A 10,000-nucleotide genomic window follows, 5' to 3' on the forward strand; every position below is an offset into this window, starting at 1 on the left:
GAAATTGATATAGCCTACTGTGATCAAATTTGCAAGTAATCATGAAATGCCTTCACATTCAACTTTTACTCAAATCATATTTCCCATTGCCAGTGGCCTCAAAAATTTTGCCTTATTGGTGTAAAAAGAATATAATTTCCCAATTGCAATGCAATAAATGGCAGAAAATAAATGTTCAAACACACGTATCAACAATTCAAGTTTATCCAAAATTTTTCTACAAAAAAAAAAAAAAATTAAAAATTATGTCTCTTGTACCTCATTACTTATCAAGAGTATCATTCATTTGTAAGCAAAATATCAATAAACATTTCACATCATTACATATCATTATTGTAAATATTTTTTTTTCTCATTAATGTTATCATATATAATCAGTGTTATTTAATGGAATGAAAAGAAACATTTCTCATGAAATCACAACATCATATTCATAAAAATGCATAAAATACATTAAAATTCTTGTCATAGAATAACGAGTCAAAACACATGGTTTCCTTTACCTTAAAATATCCCAAAAGTCATGTATTTTAATATCATAAACCTTCAATCATCATAAGACACTACAAGTGTTAAGACTCACTCTGAAATCAGCAAGGCTGTTAAAAAAAAAAAAAAAAAAAAAACGAAGTTTGATCAAAGTGAAAAACCTTTTTTTGGGTGGGAGGGCCATGTCGTGCTGATGGAAGGGTTCCTATAGGTAGCCTTATAAGGGATATTTGCTACAGTGATACTCCCAGAGAGTTAAACCAAAGGTCTCCAGGATTCCATCTCCTGGCACGAGTATCCAATATAGGTTATCGCATAATATCAGGGGTCGTATTCAAGATACGACACATGGCAATCTTCACCCCGAATAGATTTAATGCTTCAATGTCAGGTGGAAGAGTGGCAAAAGGAAGGGGTGCCGTTCTAGGTACCCAGTGGATCTCCTTCCCTACTACTACTGCGACGCCATTCCTATTCTTACCGTTAAGCGGAAATAGCCACAGTTAAAGTAATTTTGGAAGGGATCTGCAAAAGGGTGGGTTCCAGCAAGACGACATGGCCCTCTCACCCAAAAATAGATTTTATAGTTTGATCAAAATCCGTTTTTTGGGCTCAGGCTCAGGCTGATGGAAATGTACTAGAGAATTATCTTGAAATTACTATTAGCTGTGGGTTTGTGTATGTGCCTTCCACCTTGAATAGATTTCCTTATCTGGTCTACTAGACCTATATGTGAAATTCCAGAGATCTGTCACGTCCACTAAACCTAGAGCTGGTTTAGTGCCTCCTGCCCAAGCAGGGAAATGTCAGTATCGACTATAAGGATTCAAGGTTTATATTTCCGTTGGAACGAAAAGGAAAACATTGAAGCCTTCCTTTTTACTTACCTTAAGAATGTAAGTTTTATTCCTCAGGAAAGCATTATTGTAATTTCAAGGATCTAATCCCCATACAGGGGTTTTAGTGAAATTCTTGCGCACTTTATTAGCTTATAACTGAGGGAGCAGTAATAAGACTCAAATACGGTTAAGTATTTTATCATGCAACTAAATTATCAAATGTAGGTACAACAAAGTATGAATCTGATCCAGCATTACAACACACCATAACACATATTTTCTAGTGTAGAAAAAAAAAAAAACAAATACATTATCAGAGTAATGCCACTCAATGGAGATGTGAAACCAAATCTATCTGACATAGTCAGATGTTCGGAAATGCATAAACACTGTAACGCAAACGTTCACTCGCCACTAGTGTATTGATCAGATATGCACCTACACAGAACAGTATGTCAACCATAGTTGTGATCTGCAATAGTGGGTAGGTACACATATGTACCCGATGCACTGTAAAGTCGCAAAAAACAGTCCACTGTTCATCGCAGCACTAGATGACGGGTTTAATCACACTACCCACTGCCACCACAAAGTGTTTTATCTCATGTACTTGCTTCGCGTAATGTTTGTAGAAGGCCTTGGATGACTTCCACCTAGTGTATGAGCGGAGTCTCTAAAAGTCCATATGTTGAAAGAAGTTCAATGAAGAAGCAACTTTCCTCGGATCGTGACCCGCGGATGTACTGTCAGGATCTGCTCTGCGAATAAAGTAGGTGACCTTCGCTCTCAGTTGTCTTAAAGATAGGTTTGATCCAGAAGTTTCACCTCTGAAGAGCTGTCCTCCCTTGAAGTTTAAAGTTTTTCGAAGATAGACCTTAAGACATTCTACTGGGCACAGAAGGGCATCTTCCTTCAATGGGCAGATTCTCCAGGGGCCCACCTCTTGGTGGGTAGCTCATTCTTGGCAGGAAAAGCAGGATCAGGAAAAAGGTTCAGTTCTCCTGAGTCCAGGAACTAAATATGGCCTTTGTTTCTGGATAAGGACACTATTTCACTAACTCTAACCCCTGAGGCTATTGCGAACAGAAAATGACTTTCTGTGTTAAATCCTCTTTGTACAGGTTCGAAGCATAGTGCAAGAGTTTGTCCAAAGACCATGTGATGGGCTTTGGTTGGGCGGCAGGCTTGAGTCTAGCTCATGCTTTCGGGATCTTATTATAGATTTCACCTGAGAGGTCCACCTCAAACGAGTACAAAAGTGGTCTAGCCAGGGCCGATTTACAAGAAGTAAAGGCCAGGCCTTGTTTGTGGAGGTGTATGAAGAATGCATGACAGAAATCTATTGATATCTCTGTCAAGTTTCCTTGCTTGAGCCTTGTCGATTTAGACACTTCACTATCACCTCGTTGTCCAGGACAAATCTGATGTGGATTGATGTGCGAGGGGATAGTCTCTTCAACGTCAGGATTATTGCCATAGCTTCCAAAATGTTGATATGGAATGTTTTGAACTGGAGCGACCAACTCCCTAACACTTTCTTGTTGTGAGAACGACCGCCCCATGTTGCCAAGGAGGCATCCAAATGAATCACCACCGATGATTACGGTAGTTGCAAGGAAATTATCCACGCTAGACTCTTGGCTGCTGACCACGGCTTTAAGCGTGTGCGCAACAAGGCCGGGGTGAACGTTAGTTGATCTCTTCAAGCGTTTGATGCGTATTTCCTTCAAACTCCTGACGCATCTTTCGAACGTGCCTTTAGTACAGGGTCTGTAACTGCCGCGAACTGAAGAGAGCCCAATACTCTTTCCTGTTGGTGTCTTGAAATCCTCTTGTAACGGATTAGTCTCCTGATAGATCCCGCTATTTCTCTCCTCTTCTTGGATGGAATGGAGAGGTGGTGTGACTTTAAGTTCCATTGGATTCCTAACCACTAGAACTGTTGATCTGGAGTGAGACGAGACTTGTTCCGGTTGATTTTGAAGCCCAGGTGTTCAAAAAAGTGGATCACCTTTTGGGCTACCTGCAGACAAGTAATCCTTGTTGCTGCCCATACCAACCAGTCGTCTGAATATGCTACTACTTGAACACCTTCGGTGCGTATCTGTTGGACGATTGTGTCTGCTAGCTTTGTGAATATCCTTGGGGCTGTGTACAGTCCGAGGGGCATTGCTCTGAAGACAAACTTCTTCTTCTGTAGTTTGAATCCTAGGTAAGAGGAGAAAAGGCGATTTATCGGGAGATGCCAGTAAGCATCTGCTAGGTCTCTTGAGACCATGTACACCCCTTTTGGTAGAAGGGTCCTTATGTGTTGCAAAGTAAGTATCCGAAACTTGATTTAGATGAACTTGTTGAGTGGAGAAAAGTCTAGAATGACTCTGAGTTTGTCTGAGTCTTTCTTGGGAACACAAAACAGTCTTCCCTGGAACTTGATGGACTTTGCTTTCTTTATCACCTTCTTTTTCAAGAGCTCTGATGTATATTCTTCCAACAAGGTGGGAGCATAATACTCTTAGCAGGCCACTAGAATAGGAATGGCGTCACAGTAAGAGCAGGGATGGAGATACACCGGGTACCTAGAACGGTACCCTTTCTTTTGCCACTCTTCCCCCTTACATCGATGCGTTAAATCCATTCGAGGTGAAGATTGCCAAGTGTCCTAACTAGTATACGTCCCCTGATATTATGCTATATCCTTTATTGGATACTCGCGCCAGGAATTGGAATCCTGGAGACCTTTGGTTTAATTCTCTGGGAGTATCACTGTAGTAAATATCCCTCAAAAGGCTATCTATAAGAACCCTTCCATCAGCACGACATGGCTTGAGCCCAAAAATGAGGATTTTATAAACAAGCAGAAATCCCTATTCAGTGACTAGCAGGATTATTGTCTGGCACAGTAACTTTTCTTATTTTGGGTGTATTATGAAAAGTTTAAGTTAATATTAATTAGCTATATGTCGATTACCCCAATTTTATTGCATATTCATATAAGAAACCACTAAACCAGTCGTAGTTTCCACCAAAACTACACGTTTAGTCAGAGTGCTTGGTGTTTTAAGTGTTGTTTACATGAAAGCTGTGTTGCCCAAGGTTCGTCGTAAAATTTTAGTAAAGAAGCAGAATTCTAGCAATATTTCCAAAATTCCTCATATAGCCTATAAACTTTCACACAAAATGTAATTATTGATTAAAGAAATCTAGAAATCCTTTTAGGTGGAATACTTTTGCTACTGCTTATGTGATTCTAGATCTAGTTACTTTCCGGCTAACTTGCTAATACTGCACTCAACTAACAGATTTTTCCAAGGTCGTATTCAGCAACTGTCTGCTTGTATTATTTCGGAACTCAGGCAACAAAGTCATTATCAATATATTGTTTTATTATAAATACCAGCTAAATGTGAGAAAATAGATATACACTGCATGAACAACTAATAATATGTCCTAGCGTCGTCTGCTACGAGACCACTAGTTGGCATGTTTGCTCGTAGATGGGGGTTGGCAAGTCATCACCTGATTACCAAAACAAACAAATAATTTGCTACTGTACTTCATTATATGAAGTGCAATATAAAAACAAATGAAGATGTTACATATGAATGATAACTGAAGGTTTATAGTCTATCTCGTGAGTTTGAGTGCCTGTATGTAAATAGTTTGTTGTTTGAGGGGGGAGTCAAACTCCCCCATACAACTTTTTCTTAGTGTTAAGACGCGGGGTGATTTGGGGCGGCATTTTTCGTGGAAAAAAAGGTGCTTTTCATGACATGGGAAATACGGTGTTTCATAATAAAGAAACACATTCAGTACATGATAAAAGACATTTTATGAATTTGCACCTTATCTGCGTTTTTTATTTTCCTATCAAGAACTTTAATTCATAAATATATATTGCCTTAATGAAAGAAAGACATATTACTCAAGTGAAAAGAAACTAACATCTCAATGTTGAAAAATTATTCATTTAAAGAAATAATTTGCAGACTATTTCAATTAAAACACTGCATATGCCCTTTCTTTCAAGAATCATCTACTACACAGGCATAAATATCATTTCGCTCTTGCTCTTTTACCCTCAAAATGAAAGGGTATAATGAATATAACTCTACATATGTACTTGCTGTACATTATTCACTGTATAATCATTATGGGACTAAAAATATCCTTTCAAAGCCTTTAGCTTCTCTAAGTTCAATATTGGTGCACATTTTACATTTCCAATTACTTAAAGCTTTCCTCACTTCAATTTTATTTAGTTATATACTGTTTGACTTTAGTACAAAGCTAATCTTTTTATATCATAAATTGTTTTAATTATTACCCTTTCTTCAAGACATATAATTCTGATATTTTTCATTGCAGATATATTTTTAACAAACTTGAATTGATGACGTGTGTGTTTGAACATTTATTTTATGCCATTTATTGCATTGCATTTGGGAAATGAGATTTTTGAGGTCACGGGTAATGGAAATATGAATGGAATGTGAAGGCATTTCATAATTACTTGCACAGCTGATCATAGTTGATATTATGATTTTGCTTTAGCTTCCCATTGGAATAAGGGTAAAATATTCTTACCGAAAGTTATGAAAATAACATATATCAATTTTGGGTTGAATTATTTGAAGTGAACAGAAATTTTCCTAAATATATATTGATGATAAACATATAATGTGTGTATGCGTCCCCAATTGCATTGTTTTTTATTATTGATGGTTATTTTTTTCGATTATGATTGTTTTTTATTATTGATGGTTATTTTTTTCGATTATGATTGTTTTTTTATTATTGATGGTTATTTTTTTCGATTATGATTTTGATTGATTTTGTTGAAATGCATTTTCTTTTGGTGATGAAGATTAGGTAAGGAGTTATTCTTGCGTAAACAATGAAGTCAATTATTAAAATGTTGAATTCCGCAGAAAATCAGGTGACTGAGTGATATGATGTCAGGTAGAATGTCACAACGAATAAGTTAATATATGTATGTCATTAGTTATTTTATAAGTTTTTTTCTTTAATAAAAAGAAAGACAAATACATTTAATTGATTTCGTAGAGAGAGAGAGTAGCATAGAAATGCGAGAGAGATGGTTGTGGATAGCCAGTGTGTAAGTTAAAAGTTTATGTTGCATTTTTTAAAACACAAACATTCTTGTGATAAAGATTACTCATTTGAATGAGTCATTGTCCCGCAATGTTCGCCGGCCAACAAAAAAGCCGGTAACAATGACGTCTCCAGGACGACAAGGTAACTGTATGACGTCACCATTACGTCAACAGAGGGGAGTAATAAAACACAGGAACAGTCACATGACATAACGTAATTAATGCCACAACTAGATTGGCCTACTTAAGCGCCTAGGTGAAGGCAGAGCACGCTCTTTCCTCTCAAGCAACCCAACTTAAAAGTTCCCCCTTCTCCCCATCCTGGGTCATAGCCCCTCACCAATTGCTAATATGACGAGCACTTAACTAGCTTCAAGAATGCGGTTAAGTTGGTCGCATGAGGTAATAGGAGAGAAGTCCAGATGGAGAAGCATTTTTTCCTTTCAACCAAGAGGTGAATAAATTTACCTCCTGCAGAGACAATGTAGGAGGAATTTTACCCAGACGAGATGTCGATGGGTGGACACCTATTGAAGAACGAGTTCCCTCTATCTGCCCACAAGAGGGGGCTCATGGATTAGCATCCCAAACATGACGTGTGAAGTAGCTATCCATGGTTGCATCCACCCACCAAACTTCAAGAAAACTAGTGTTGTTCCAGTTTGTGATTTTTATCTTTTCAACAATGTAGAAGATATTTGTAAAATCGTTGTACACCAAAGTTAATTCAGTTATTTCGATAACAAAATGTTATTCTGCCCCAATATCTTCACACACACACACACACACACACACGCGCGCGCGCGCGGGCGCGCTTACACGCAAACACCCATATATACATATATATATATATATATATATATATATATATATATATATATATATATATATATATATATATATATATATATATATATGTCCTGTTGCCTTGAGGTTTTGTATATATAGAAGATTGTTCCTTAATAAATAACTCAGTTGATTGCATCCTGCCTTTGAGTTCTCAACCCCCACTCGGCACCGTCACATTGGTGACCCCGGAAGTCGACTCGCTCCCACTGCCTTCCACCTCCACCTCCCTCGCCCCTCCATCGTTGGTACCATGACGGACTCTACTACAGTAGTTGGCACTGCGGCCGCCCCATTGAAACTTTCACCGTTCGCCAGCGGAGAGGCGTTTGCTTGGTTTCAGCTAAGGCAGCAAAATCAGTATATTTATGCTAATAAAATTGTGAAGTGCATTGATAACAAAAAATGTAGACAATGATAAGTCAAACTCCAAATTGACAGCCCTAGAAGACAGACATGTAAAGATAACACCCAAGTGATTGAGGTTTTTTGCATCCTTCCTTAATAAAAAAATATACCAAATAATAAACTGCAACAATTTACTGTTAACTGAACAACAACCCTAGTGGTAAAAGCAGGATCCTGTAACACCAATGTCTCCAACAAGGAAATAGCAGTGAGGAAAGGAAATGTGGGAATAAATAAACTACAGGAAAAGTAATGAACAATGAAATTAAATATGTTAGGAACAGTAACATGTTAAAATAGATCTTTCATATATAAAATCTAAAGAAAAATTAAGATAGATAAGATAGTATTCCTGAGTATACCATCAAGTAAGAACTCTACCCCAAGATAGAAAAAGACTGTGTTACAGAGGCTATGGTACTACCTAATACTAGAAAACAATGGTTTGATTTTAGTAATATCACTGTTGCCAGGTGTATGAGAACAGAGGTGAATGTAGAAAGAATAGGCTAGAATATTCAGTGAATGATCTGAAACTAGAAAAAAAGGATCCAATATAGTACTGTCTGACCAGTCAAAGGACCCAATAACTTTCAAACAAAGGTATATCAACGCCGTTTATTATCATACCACGACCCCGATGATTCAAGCTAAAATGGCTAGATCTAACATTGATATTTCCAGGTATCAACTCTTGATACATGAGATCTTCATCCATTTTAAAATTACTATTATGATCTTCTCTCACAATGGCAATTGAAACTATGATTTTATCAAGTTTAACAACGGTAGTAAAATGAGCTTGTGACGGTGCCGAGTGAGGGTTGTGAACTCAAAGGCAGGATGCAATCAACTGAGTTATTTATTAAGGAACACTCTTCTTTATATACAAAACCTCAAGGCAACAGGACATAACATGTTCGAGAGACAGACAATGTTCAGAGCAAAACCGGAGACATGATCATTCAGATTCTTTTTAGTGCGAGGGAAGAGCGCAGATACAAGCATAATATATACAAAATAATTATGTACAATTGTGTGACACACGGTTGGTACAAGCTAAAGAACCTTCAGATTTAACCACCTCAATCCCTTTTGTAAATACTTGTTTCTGTCCTAGGGAAAAAACTCAAAGCTATGATTTTTTTTAATATTTGTAACATTATTATGACCCTGAAAGTTAACATATATATCACACAACTTCCTCCTGAACTTTAGTCATAAAGCAACTGTCTTCATCATCATCATCTCCTCCTTCGTCTATTGACGTCAAGGGCCTACGTTAGATTCCGCTAGTTATCTCTATCTTGAGATTTTAATTCAATGCTTCTCCAATCATCATCTCATGCTTCACGCTTTATAGTCATCAGCCATGTAGACCAGGGTCTTCAAAGTCTTCTAGTGCCTTTTGGAGTCCAGCTGAACGTCTGGTGAAGTAATCTCGATTAGGGAGTGCGAAGAGCATGCTCAAACCATAAGCCTTCTACCCCCTCATGAAGATCTCATCCATATATGGCACTTGAGTAATTTATCTTATAGTTTCATTTCTAATCCTTTCCTGCCATTTACCTACCAATATCCTTCTGAGGGCATTAATCTTAAATCTACCAAATTTATTGCAGATTTTTTCATTGCTATACCATGACCTATGTCCATAGAGTAAAACCGATATCACTAAACTTGTAAATAGTCCGATTTCTTTATGTAATTTCAGATGATTTGATTTCCAAATTTTACTTAGCCTAGACATTGTCTCATTTGCTTTTTTTCAGTCTTTCACTAAACTTTAATTCTAAAGACCCTGTATTGGAAATCATAATTCCTAAATACTTAAATGATTCTAACTCATTAATCTTTTCTCCTTCTAATGATGTTTAATCTTCCATTGCATACTCCTTTCTATCATCTCAGTCTTCCTTCTATCTATCTTCAGCCCAACATCGTGTGATATTTCATGCATTCTGTAATGCAAGAATTGCATATCTTTGGGTGTTCAGCTAACAAGGACAGCATCATCAGCATACTCTAGGTCTGCTAAATTCTTATCACCAATCCAGTTCAATCCTTCTCTGCCATCTCTGACTGATCTACGCATTACAAAATCCACGAGGAGGATACACAACATAAGTGACAAAACATTCCCTTGGAGTACTCCGCTGTTCACTGGAAATTCATTAGATAAGCCTTCATTAACATTAACTTTCCACGTGCTTCGCTCATGAACAGAATTAATCAAGAATATATATTTGGAAGAAATTTCATAATAACGCAGCATTCTCCACAAAAAAGCTGGTGCGAAATATC

Source organism: Palaemon carinicauda, chromosome 17 (assembly GCF_036898095.1).
Source record: "Palaemon carinicauda isolate YSFRI2023 chromosome 17, ASM3689809v2, whole genome shotgun sequence".
In the NCBI taxonomy this organism is placed as follows: domain Eukaryota; kingdom Metazoa; phylum Arthropoda; class Malacostraca; order Decapoda; family Palaemonidae; genus Palaemon; species Palaemon carinicauda.